This window comes from Loxodonta africana, chromosome 7 (assembly GCF_030014295.1).
Source record: "Loxodonta africana isolate mLoxAfr1 chromosome 7, mLoxAfr1.hap2, whole genome shotgun sequence".
NCBI lineage: Eukaryota > Metazoa > Chordata > Mammalia > Proboscidea > Elephantidae > Loxodonta > Loxodonta africana.
In genome coordinates this window covers 38,527,767-38,540,632 of record NC_087348.1, presented here as the reverse complement: position 1 = coordinate 38,540,632, position 12,866 = coordinate 38,527,767, and the positions used below count along the sequence as shown (strand labels likewise).

Sequence of the window (12,866 nt, the reverse complement as noted above, 5' to 3'; positions counted from 1 at the left end):
CTTCAGCCTAGTCGGGCCAGGGGGCGGATCAGGCCCGGAGGAGAATGCGAGGGTATCGGGAAGGGTGGGCGGACCTGGGGAGCCGGGCCAGGCCAGGCGGAGAATGTGAGGAAGGTGGGGGGCGGTGGGCGGGCCTAAGGGGACAGTGGGGCCTCGGCGTCAGCGGCCTGGGAAGCGGCGGGGAGGTGCAGAGAAGCAGCGGAGGGGCGCGACTGTCAGGCGGGGCCGGGAGTGGGGCCTCCCTCCTAGCAGGGTCCGAGAGCGCGGCCTGGCTGGGCTGGGAGTAAGGCTTCACACCGACACGGCCCGGGGGCGAGGCTGGAGGGGCTGGGGGCGGGCCGGGAAAGCTTGGAGCGGCCACAGGGGGGCGGGGCTGGCGGACCTGAGTGGCGACAGGGGACGTGTCCAGAGCGGGTCTGGGGCGTGGCCTCCTGGGGGCGGGGTCTGGCCGGAGGCCCCTGCGTATCCCCGACGGCCGCCGGGAGGGGGCCTGTGGAGTGACTGAACCCTGCTGCGCAGTCCGACTCAGACTGGCGCGCTAGCGGGTGTCGCTGGGCTTGCAGCGCAGAGCAAAAAGCGGAGCTTACAGGTGAGAAGGGATAGGGGAGGCCAACCGGACAACCAGAAGCTGAGTTAGTTTTCGCTTCTGGGCAGGTTTCTGGGAACAAGTGACAGGTCGGCCGCGGAGGCAGCTGGGGGGCGAAAAAGAGCACTGGCCCTCAAGTTCTGACTCCAGCTCCTCGGCTCCGCCAGGCACCCACTGTGTGGCCCGGGGCGTGGGGAGGGCCGTCCCCGCCCGGTCCTGGAATTCTCGGGTTCCGGTAAAAGGACGAGGTTGAATCAGGTGAACCGTAGGCTCCAGTTGTCTTTTCTCTCTCAAATCCCGGAAGGTGAGAGCTGCCAGGTGAGAGCGGGCTGCAGCGCAGTCACAGGTATCCCGGGGCAGTCGCGCCGCCAGACCTCAGTTTCTCCGTGCGGAATGGGGCTGTGCAAAGCGAACTCTCCGGGACCGTGAAGGGAATTGCTGTAAAGATCATCCTAGTTTTTCGAATGGGGTTGAAATCCCCAAGTCCTGGGGAAGCAGAGCTCAAGCCAGGGAGGTTTCCAGCTCTCCACCCCAAGTCTTGAGAGCTCAGGCGAACTGGCCCCCTAAGACTTCAGGTCGGAAATTATCAGGGGCTTTTGGTTACCTCTAGAGGCTTTTCCTAGGAGGCCAGGGGGGAAACCAGAGGACAGGTTCTTATCAGGGTGAGTGGGGAGGAGAAAGGAAAACCCCACTGAACCTTGGGCCTGTCAAGGCCAGGGCCCAGAGGCTCTTGTCCGTGCCCAGGATTAGTTACTTGGGCTGGAGGGTTCTGTGCCCAGTGATGGTGTGTGGTGGCAGGTACTCCGTGCCAGGCCATAGTAACTGGGCAGCCTAGTTCAGTGGTTAGTGTTTTGCCCTTTGGGGTCAAACTCTTGGGTTCCACTCCCTCTCCAAACTTCAGTTTCCTCATCTGCAAAACAAGGGTAATGGCACTACCCGGTGGTAGTAGCAAAGACTGGATAAAACAGTGTCGTGTACCTCACTACATGACAGCTGCTCCGATGTTGATGGGCAGGTGACAGGCTGGCTTCCTGTTGGAGAATGAGCCCTTTTTTTTTTTTTTTTGGAGGGTGGGAGGTTGGCTGCAGCCTCTCTTGGCTTTGTGAGGGACAGCCAGAAATTGCCATCTGCCACCAGCATCACTCTGTCCATTTGGAGGGTGGGGAGTGTGTCACCTGGACCAAAGAGTGGCTGAGTTTTCTGTAATCTTACCTGAGGCTGGTGAGTGCTCAACTAAATAAACCACAAATGTGTACTGGGTACCTACTGCATACTAGACACAAAAAGAGGGGACACAGAGGTGAACTAGCCAAAGCTGGGCCCTGCCCTTGTCTTGCGTGGCTGACAGTGAGGGCTCCGCCAACCCCACCATGCCCCGCTGAATAGGGTAACTCACACCCTGGGCTTGGAGTCAGGAGGGATTTCATGGGTCTGTACTGCCCTGGTGGCTGGAATCCAGCTATTCCATCACATGCCTGGCTCGGGGTGGAGGTGGGGGTCAGTGTGGGCACCTGTTGTCTGTCTTGAGCGGGGCTAGGCACTGAAAGAGACAGAGGGTGCTGCCAGTCGGCACCCTGTGTCTTCTGGGAGAGGTGAGCCATGCACTTTAGAACCGGCTGGAAAGTACTGTGAAGACTGCCTTGTGGAGGAGACCGTGTGTGTGTTCAGAAGAGGTGAGACACTGGAGAACCAGGGTTGGGGGTGAGGGAGCTTCCTGAAGTCAGTGAGACTTGAGCAGGACTTTCTGCCTGGACCCCAAAGTACTAGTTAGGCTTGGATCAACTTGGGGCACTGAGTCCCCTCTCTGAGCAGCTGTGTGTGTAAGATTAGAGTCTGCTATAGAAGGGAGAGAAAGGGATCAGCAGGTGGGGCATGGGGTGGGGAGGAGAAGCAGTTCATGTCGAACAGTGCTTATTAAACATCTCATGGAGAGTCCCTCCCCACCACACGATGACAAAGGATGATACACTGCCCCCAGCCTCAAGTTGCTTAGCCTGTGGGAAGGGCCTTTGACAAGGAGACCAGTGACTCTTTACGTGATAAATGAAGCAAGGATTGGAGGGCTCTGGAAAGCTTCCTGAGATGGAGTTTTGGATGTGCCTTGAGGATTGGGAGGGTTTCGGCAGCCAAGGGGAAGACGGTGTTTCAGGCAGAGGAAGATACCTCCACAAAAGCAAGGGGGACAGAATGCTCAGGATTTTCAGGAAACTGCTAGGTAGACCAGTCTGGCCGAGAATTGGGGCTGTGCAGGGAATGGGAAATTAGAAGGGTAGGTTGGATCAACTCGTGGAGGGCTTTGAATCCAAGGCGAGGTGTTTGGATTTGGTTCGTGGACAGTGGGGAGTTATTGAAGGTTTTTGAGCAGGGGAGTGATGCAATCTAGATGTGCTAGAGTGAGGATCCAGTGGTCACAGGAAAATAAGCCAGTGGCTTCAGGGATGGGGAAGGAGGGGGCTGGGTGGCTTTGGGGACATCTGCAGCGGGGGGCTGAAGGAAAAGGCACTGGCTGGGGGGCTGGAAAAGGTGCAGTCAGAGGGAAGCCAGGGTGGCACAGGAGAGGAGCGTTCTAGTGTAAGTTCTGTGTTTCCTTCTATTCTGGCACCCAGCCTAGACTGTCACATATTGTGGTTGTTAGCTGCCATCTAGTCAGCCCCGAGTTCACGGTGGCACCATATACAATGGGATTGGACTGTTGTGATCCATGAGGTTGTCATTGGCTAATTATCAGATAGTAGGTCACCAGGCCTTTCTTCCTAGTCTATCTTAGTCTGGAGGCTTCACTGAAACCTGTTCAGCATCACAGCAACACTCAAGCCTCCACTGACAGATGGGTGGTGGCCGTGCATGAGGTGCAATGGCTGGGAATCGAACATGGGTCTCCTGCATGGAAGGCGAGACCTTTACCACTGAACCACCACTGCCATGCCCTGCCCCCCCCCCGCCCCCCGGCCCTGGCATGTGGAAGGGGCTAAAAACAGTGGCTGTGTTTGGAGGGAAGGTGTGCTGAAGACGGTGATGAGTGCTACAGAGTGATGGGGAGAGGAGCTCCAAGAAGGCCCTCAGGCTGGCCCATGAAGGGGAGCATCTTGGTCAAGTGGTGGGAGCTAAACCAGCCAGCAGTGGGTTTGGGAACAGGGTAGGTGGGAAAGTATGCCATAGGGTCTTCTCCCAGGCCTAGTCCAGCGAGGGCAAGGATGAGAGGTTAGCCATGTATTTTTCTCCCAGGGCATTGGGACAGCCAGCAGGGCACAAGTCTCCCACATTGGTGGGCAAAGCGGGATTTCCCATTCAGTTCGCCTGGGCTCTGAAGTTCCTGCAATACAGGGGCAGCCCCTCTCTCTCTTGAGGCCTCAGACCTTTGAGCCACAGCCTGGAAGCTCCTCCTCTCCACTCCCCCCTCACACACACTGGGACACAACCCTTTCCCCCTCCCCCAGGACAAGGTAGACCTCTCTGGTCAGGGCTCAGAGGACTAAAGCACTGAGGGCTTCTTTGGCCCTGGAGCGTCTGGGAACAGCTGGCACCCCCTGGTTTTGGCTTGGCCTCGGCCCCCTGCTCCAAACCGTTACACCCACTTCCTCTGCCCTACGGGAAGCTCTGGAGGGGCGGTTGTGGTTTAATCCGGAGGATCAAACGGTCAGGAGTTAGCTCTGAGAGAAGCAGGAAGGGAGGGAAGAGCCCCATCCCCTTGGCTTCTCCTGCCCCTCTGGGGGACAGGACGGGGCAAGCACTGGGGGACCAGGGTGTCTGTTTAATCTCAGCAGGAGCTGCCCTGCCCACCAGCTTCCCCTCCTCTAAGCCTGGGTCTGAGGAGCTGGCAGGGAAGCCCAGAGGTAAACACGGGCCAAGTGATATGTGCTGCTTCCCCCCTCCCTGACCCCCATGCCGCCAACCACAGACCCAGCAGACAGCCTTTGGAATCAGCCAGTTGACGTGTCTCAGGGGCTGCCTTGTTCCTGACTCACCCCTGGGGTTCCCCCACACCGTGGTTTTCCTGTCAGCAGCTGATTCACTCTGTGCTGACATAGATGAGCAGCTGAGCGCAGGGGAGAGGCCTGTCCTCTGGTTCTCAGAATTAGTTCCCGGCTTTCCTCTGGACTTGCTGTGTGACCTTACACAAATTCCATCTCCTCTCTGGGTTTCTCCTTCTGCTCTACCAGCGGCCCCTTCATTACTTAGCTCTTAGGGGCTTCTGCAACCTGAGCTCCGTCCTGTGTAAAGTGGAGCATGTGCAAGCACGGGTATACACACACACGATACAGTCTCAGCGCTGAGCAGGCAGCTGCCCTCAGACAAGTAGTACTTCGTCCCAACCCCTTACTCTTGCTTACCCTGTTTTTCTGCCCGAAGCACCCTCTCTTACCTTCTGTCTATCCACAGATTAGGAGCTGGCATAGCATGGTGGTGAAGAGCTGGATTCTGGAGTTGGAATCTTGGCCCTGCCAATTCCTAGCTTATGTGACGCTTTCTGGGCCTCGGTTTCTGAGTCTATTAATTGAGGATAACAGTGTAACTCGGTCAGAGGGTGACGTGAAGAAAACATGAAATAAAAAAATACACATGTAACGCTGAGCACTTTTATGCCTACCCAATCAAAACCAAACCCACTGCCATCAAGTTGATTCCAACTCACAGCGACCCTATAGGACAAAGTAGAACTGCCCCAGAAGATTTCTAAGGCTGTAATCTTTACGGGGAAACCCTGGTGGCAGCATAGTGGTTAAGTGCTACGGCTGCTAACCAAAAGGTCGGCAGTTCGAATCCGCCAGGTGCTCCTTGGGAACTCTATGGGGCAGTTCTACTCTGCCCTATAGGGTTGCTATGAGTCGGAATCTACTCGACGGCAGTGGGGTAATCTTTACGGAAGCAGATTGCCACATCCTTCTCCCATGGAGCAGCTGGTAGATTCGAACTGCCGACCTTTCCATTAGCAGCTGAGGGTTTAACCACTGTGCCACGAGAGCTCCTTCTTTTATGCCTAGCACACAGTAAACGCTCAATAAATGGAAGTTATTGTTATTTTTTGCACCTGGCTGGTATTTCAAGACTGCAGCAGTCTGCTTCTCAGGGCCCAGGGACGTTCCCCGGAGCACCCCTCTTCTGCCCAGGCCCTCCACGCCCTCTCCAACATTGTGTGAGTGCGCACACCCCAAGAAACTAGCCACTTCCGGCTGTGTGACCCCTGCTCTTCCTGGGGGTGGCTGGGTCTCTCCAATATGACTCTAAGTTTCCTGAGGGGGAAGTGGGTCTGAATGTGACGGCAGACTTTCCTCACATCCCCCTCCTTTCCCCGACCCTGTCCTCTTCCTCCCCCTCTTTCCCTTGTGGTTGTTTACCCCTTTGGTTGCTGTTTTGTGGTGTATGGAGTGTCTCTGAGAGCCTTCTTGGTAGGGACTGTCCTATCCATCTCTGTATCCTTGATTCCTGGCACAAGGCCTGGCACACAGAAGGCAGAGGGGAAATGATGGTTAAATGAATAAGTGGTTCTCAGGGGGCTCCCAGCAGGACCCAGCTCAGTGCCAGTCACTGGGGGACTCCTTGGGAAAGGCCAGAGGCAGGGTCTGGATGGGCCTGCCTGCCCCACTCCTGGAGACTAGATCCAGGGAAGTTGGAATAGAGTGGATGGCCTAGGATTGCTTCAGACAGCCCCTGGCCTTTCGCTTCCTGAGGGGAACAGCTCAACTTCCTCTAGCCCGTCTGGTGAGGGGCCACTCTGGCCTTTAGTGAACCCTGACTCAGCCAGAAAAGGCACCTTCAAGTCAGCAGTTACGTGTGGAAGATGCTGCAGCCCTGTGGGGCTCTGGCTCAGGGTGCAGGTGTAGATGGGGGAGAATGGGAAGGTGCCCTCTTAGCCTTCCCAGCATTAGCCTTCATGTAGACCACCTGGGGAGCAGCCCTGGCAAGCACCTCCATGTTCCCCCCTGACTTGTTTTGCTGCACTGGGGGCTTCAGCCCTTCTCTACAGCCCAACCCCAACTTTCCCTGCTGTGTTGGGTGATCTGGGCTGGGAGTTGTTCAGCATTCTGGGCCTTTGCCCATAGAGCCAATGTGGAGAAGTGACAAAGCAGTTGAGGCTGGGCGTTAGGAAGTCTGGGTTCAAATCCCGGCTCTGATGGGAGCCTGCAGAGTGGCCTTGGCCAGGGGGGTGACACTTCAGGCGTCATGTGTTCCAGAAACCTCCTTGGGCCCAAGAGAGAGAGGGAAGGAACTTCATGCAGATTTGTATGATGGTTAAGAGGTCAGACTACCTAAGGATTCCTGCCTCTGCTTCTTACTAGCTGAGTGTGACCATGGGCAAGTGCCTTAACCCGTCTGTGCACCAGCTCCAGCAGCTATGTAAGATGGAGGTGAGAACTGTCCTGACCTCATAGGGTTGCTTAAGAATTACATGAGTTAACACATGTGATGCATTTAGGACAGTGCCTGGCACATAAACTCAAACCCAACCCGCTGCTATATGTGGCCCAGTAAGCACTCAATCAATGTTCATTCTTGTTACTATCAAGACACCTTAAAGAAAAACCAAACCCACTGCTGTCAATTCTAATTCAGTGACACTATGGGACAGACTAGAACTGGTCCCATCGGGTTTCTAAGGCCGTATATCTTTACAGAAGCAGACTGCTACAGCTTTCTCCAGTGGAGCGGCTGGTGGGTTTGAGCCACTGACCTTTCGGTTAGCAGGTGAACACTTTAACCACTGTGCCACCAGGGCTGCTCACATAGGGCCCGGCACGTGGTAAGTCCTATATATGTATCAGCTGTTTTAAATCTTTAGGGGCAGAAGAATTCGGTGAATAGCTTGACTCTGGGGGTGGGGCAGGGAGGATGTCAGGAGACCTGAGCTCTGGCCCTAGCTCATCTTATACTCGCCATATGACCTTGGGCAAGTTACAGTCCTTCTCTGGATGTCAGTTTCCTTATCTGACAAGTAAACAAGTCAGGATGGGCCCCTGCTATCTATAACTGGGTAGCAAAACTCTAACTGTTATCCTGCATTTGCTGCACTGGGTTTTTGCAAGCGGGACACCTGGGATGCCACAGTGGATGGCCATAGGGTTTTATCCCGGGAAAGAACTTCTGGGCGCCTGGCCCCTTCTGCACTGACAACCGGGGAGGAAGACTGAATGTGGGCAGGTTGTGGCTGCTCCCTCGGGGGCACTGCAGACACTGAATGGCAGAGCTGCTCCCCCATGACAATACTGGGACTCCACAGGCCAAAAAGTAAGTGAATCAACTTAAAGGCACATATTACAGTGGGTTATGTAGATCAAATTACAGAAGACCTTTGCTATCTCTTTACTTTCTCCTATTTTCTGACTCTTCTGCAGTGAGCTTGTATTATTTTTATGCTCAAGGAAAAAGAACACACGCAGTAAAGCTATAAAAAACTTATTGTACATACTTAAAGATGTTTTATATGAACTGGGGATCATATGGAGATTTTGTTGGTAATAAATCATATTTTTTTTCAAAGGGGGTAAGGGTGTTGGTTTCAAGTGAATATTACTTTGTCAAGCCTCAGAGACTGCTGGAGCGTCTATGGCCATCAGCCTCACAGCCTGGGAGACAGGGGTCAGATACAGATAGATGTGTAATCCAGCTTCCATGATAATGGACACACCCTGAGTCCTGTAGGGGCTAGGGGATGTAGGCTGGAAAACTTTTCAACAGTAGTTGAAACCAAAGGGCTTATTAACCTTTCTGAACCTCAGCTTCCTCAACTGTAAAATGGGGATACTAATAACATCTACCTCAGAGGGGCTGCTGTGATAATAAAATGTGCTTATCATATGCCTTCTCCTTCAGAATTTGGAAGCAAGTGAAAACAAAACAGTTGCCAGAGATGGGCTCCAAACGGAAGCTTCATTCCTGAGAAGGCCAGCTGGAGAACGTGGGTCTAGATCCAGGGCCCAGAGGGCTTGCTAATTGGCAGAGTCCTCCCAGTGACAGGCAGCGCCGCGCCGGGCCAGGCTCCCTGCAGAACCAGCTGGAACAGCGCAGATGGAATGGTCGGGGCAGGCAGCTTGGATCTGAGGGAGGCGGGGCCTCACTGAGCGTGCCCGCGTGTCTCCCAGACCAGCCAATCAGAGAAGCCACTCGGGTTGGGGACGTGAAGTGCGGCAGGAGGGTCGGAGCCATGCCAGAGGTGTTCCAGGGTTGGAACCGAGCGGGAAGTAAAAGATCAAAGATCGTCCTCTTTCATATATGGCCCTTTGGGTGGTGCCTGGTATGCAGTAAAAAAAAAAAAAAAAATGCAGTAGGCGCTCAAAAAATATTCCTTTGCTGATGCTGATAATAATAACAGTAATTAATAATCATACTATTGCACTTGGAAAATCACTCTCCTACTCACTGCCTTAGTGGATTCTTGGGGTTTCCCTGGGAGATGGAGTATTAGAATGTTGTTGCTATGCGACCTGATGAGCCGCCATCATTTATAAGAGGAGAGAGAAAGTCGATGGGGATGGGAGAAGGGGAAGTGATCCATCTGTGCTGGTGTAGTAAGTGAGTTGCTGGCCGGATCTTGGGTTACCCTCAGTCATATAGGCACCCACTTCCTGACCTGTGCCCTATCCAAACATACAGTGGAGATGAAACTGGGACGAGGGAGGGTGCATTGTCTATGCTGGTACTAGACATCAAGGGTTCGTTTGAATGCCCCTCTGATCCCACTTCTTTCTGAGCCACACTCTCTCCTGGCAAGGTGAGGCAGCAGGCTCGTCTTTTACTAGGAGACAGTATAGCACGGTGCCATGTTTCTCAAACTTTGTACCTGTCAGAAATCCCTGGGGAGCAAGCTGCAAGTTGGGGGACACTGGGGTTGTGTTTGTAGCTTGGGCTTCTTCTGGCCCCTCAAGCTCTAATGTCAGCAAGACCCGAGCATGGGCCACCCCCACCTTGCACTAGCTACTTGCTGTTAGGCAAGTTTCTTAACCTCTCAGACTCTTGGTTTCCTTATCTATGAAATAGGGAATGATAGGGATATGAGATAATGTGAATGAAATGCTTAGTAGCAGGTCTGGCTCAGAGTGTGCCCCCAGTAAAGGCCAGAGGATGGAAAGGGTGATCATGATGAAGGCTGTTCTTGGCACTCTTTTGGGGAAGTAGCAAGGAGCCCTCCTCCCCAAAAGTTGAGGTTCTTTCATCTCGAGCAAAGGATTTTTCCAGGGCTCTTTGCATTTCTGGGGGTCAGGAGGAGGCTTAGGCCTCTGTTGTCTTCGTTCCCAGTCAGACCATCAGAGCTCAACCCTGACCCACGTGCTCTTGGTATAGAGTTGAGGGCTTGTGTCTAGATTCACAGGATCTTGGTGTTATAAGTAGCCTATAGTTCATTGAGTCAACCTCCCTACCCAGTTTCATCCTCTCAACAGCAGCCAGCCTTTGTTTGAACACCTCAAGACTTGGGGAACTCATTACCTTTCATCTCTAGATAGATCTGACCCTTATAAAATACAGTGTAGAATTTGAGCAAACCCATCCTCCCTTACCTTCTACTTATTGGTCCTGATCATGCTTATTGGGACCACGTGGAATGTGTGGACACTCCCCAGGGGGACCAATGCTCCCTTGTAGCAGGACCTCCCAAGCCAGTGATTCTGACATAGAAAAGAGACCTTTCTGCTGTCAAAAAAAACAAAAAAACTTTATCTCCATCTGAACCAAATGGCCACTTTAAAAAAATTTTTTTTCTTTTAAATTATTGAAGCTAATAGTTTTTGTGGAAAAATTTAGAAGATAAAGACAGATGGAAAGAAGGAAATAACTACTCAGAGATAACCATGGTGAGCCGTGGTGCTTTTGTCTTAAAAAAAAAAAAAAAAAAACACATATAAACCACTTCCTGTGCTGCTGGTCTTTGCTAACATTACATAGGGAGGGTTTTTCCATGTCATGAAATATTCCCCTACAGCATGCGTTCCAGCCCTGCGGCATCACACCGCATGGAGCTGGTGAAGCCCTGCAGTATCACACAGCAGGGAGCCACCATAACCTGGTGAAGCCTTCCCCTGCAGTTGCACACTTAGGCCATTTCGAACTTTTCATTAGTATCCACATTGCTGTAGTGATCACCTTGTCTGTACATATAATTTACACTGAACTCCAGCCATCTCTGCGAAGTGAATTCCCAGAAGTGGATTTCCAGTCATGTGGTTTTTAAACTCAAGGTCTGAGGATTAGATTGTCAGGGAAAAACCCTTTCCCTGGTACCCACCAGGGCATACCCCCAAATTTAGCTGCAGTCGCACTAGGAGGAAGGGGTACTCTCTGCCTCTTGGTGCTAATTAGCAAACCCGGGGAAGGAAGGGGGCAGGCTCTTGGGGTAAAGGAGACAGACATGTAGATATGGGGTCGCTTTTTCTCTTCAATTGTAGTCTGACTTCTGACCCTTCTCCTCTTTCCTTTCCAGGAGCCTGTGGTGTCATTAACTAATTATGGGATCTCTTAACTATTTAATGAGCTCTCTCTGACCTGACTCCTTCCTCCCCAGCAGCCTACTGGAAACCAGGGATGGGAAGATGAGTCCGTGGGAGGCAGTTTCTGCAGAGTAAGAGAGGGGGTCATGGGGCGGTACAGTGAATAGTTCTTAACCTGTCACCTGCAGCAGAGTCACCTGGAAGGTTTGTCAGAGCAAAGGATCGCTGGAGTTTCTCTGGGTCTAGAGTGCGTTTCTGATGCGATTTCTGATGCTGCTGCTGCTGGTCCAGGGACCACACTTCGAGAACCACTGAAGTAGTGAAATGGGGCAAGGGTGTTGTATGGTGAATTTCAGCTCCTGGGGCTGTTGACAGGAATTTTGTCTATTTAATAAAAGCTTATGTCTGTGAGGCCTGGACTCACTGCCAGCCCCCCTGCCCCCCAAATCCCCCTGCCTCCTTACTCCTTCTCCAGTATGTGCTCTGTATATATTGGGAATAAGGAGCCCTGGTGGCATAGCGGTTAAGTGCTCAGCGCCTAATTCAAAGGTTGGCAGCTTGAACCCACCAGCTGCTCCATGGGAGAAAGATGTGGCAGTCTGCTTCGTAAAGATTACAGCCTTGGGAACCCTACGGGGGCAGTTCCAATCTGTCCTATAGGGTCTGTATGAGTCGGAATTGATTCAACACCAAGGAGTTTGGTTTTGGTTTGGAAAGTACATAATGGCAAGACTCATCCCCACTGTACGGAAAGGAAAACTGAGGCTGTTTGGCTGTGTGACCTTGGGTAAATCACTCCCCCTCATGGGGCATCTGAGTCCTCTCTTGTCATAATGATACCTTGTGCTTTATAGCTTTTAGTAGTGAACATTTTCTCCTGTACTGACTCCCTCCAGCCTCCCAGCACCTTGTGACATAGGCAGGGAGGTTGTTATTACTAAGCTTATTTTTGCAGATGATAACAGAGGCAGTGAGTGAATTGCCCAGGGCCCTACAGCAAAGGAGATGCTGGAGCCAGGACTTGAAACTGTGTTGTCTTTGCTCATCATCCTGATCCTGGCCCATCACCCCAAGCTGCCTCCTCCCCTTTCTCAGTTTTAGGGTTAAGGATCTCAGACTTCTTAGCTGGGCTGCTGGGTTTTGGGTGTGAGGATCCCATGACCTCAGGAAAGGCTGGCTGGGGACATTGGCTCTGGGCCAGGAACCTGTGGGAAGGGAAGAAGCACTGCCACAGGGTGATCCAGGCTGTCCTTGTTACCAGCTCCTACCCAGGCCCTGCCATTCCAGCCCCTGGTAGGGGTAGGGACCTGGCTGAGGTCCACATTCCACCTCAGGGCCTGGTTTCTACTTGGGACTGTGTCCATTCCTCTAAACTGTGCAGAATTTTCCAGACTCTCATAGCTGGGTGCCTGGGCCCCGCACCTCTGTTTGGAAGGCCCTCACCTCCTCCCCTGTCTCCTGACCCGTCTTCCTCATTCTTCCAGGACAGGCTCCAGCCACCTTCCTCCCTCAGGGAAGCCTTCCCACCTGGTTCTCTGGCCAAGCCAAGTCAACCGTCTATCCAGGGGGAACTGGCTAACCGGGTTTATTAATTCCCCAGCTAGGCCATGAGGCCAGGGACTGTGGCTGTTGTGGGCCCAGGCCTTTCAGGGACTCCATGCTGGTAAGACCCAGGGCAGCAGGGTCTGTGTACACTGAGGACTGTGGGCCCACTTGGGGCCAGCTCAGACCTGTGACTCACACCATGCGACCTTGAGCAAGACACTTTCTCTGAACCCTGGCTTCCTTTTCCTCAAAATGAGAAAGTTACTTCTTCACTGACTTGGCTTGTGAGGCTTAACTGATGAGATCAAGTATGCAAA

General features: G+C 52.9%; 1 protein-coding gene across 2 annotated transcripts in view; it reads left to right on the top strand.

Moving 5' to 3' along the window:
- The first annotated feature begins 458 nt into the window (after positions 1 to 458).
- The window catches only part of CD82 (CD82 molecule), a 54,939-nt gene continuing 42,531 nt past the window's right edge, over positions 459 to 12,866 (top strand). The window contains exon 1 of one of the 2 annotated variants that reach the window (XM_023550694.2): positions 459 to 589. The gene's annotated coding sequence lies outside the window, so the exon portion shown is untranslated. The remainder of the gene's footprint in view (positions 590 to 12,866) is intronic. The other variant, XM_064288256.1, reaches the window with a different exon arrangement.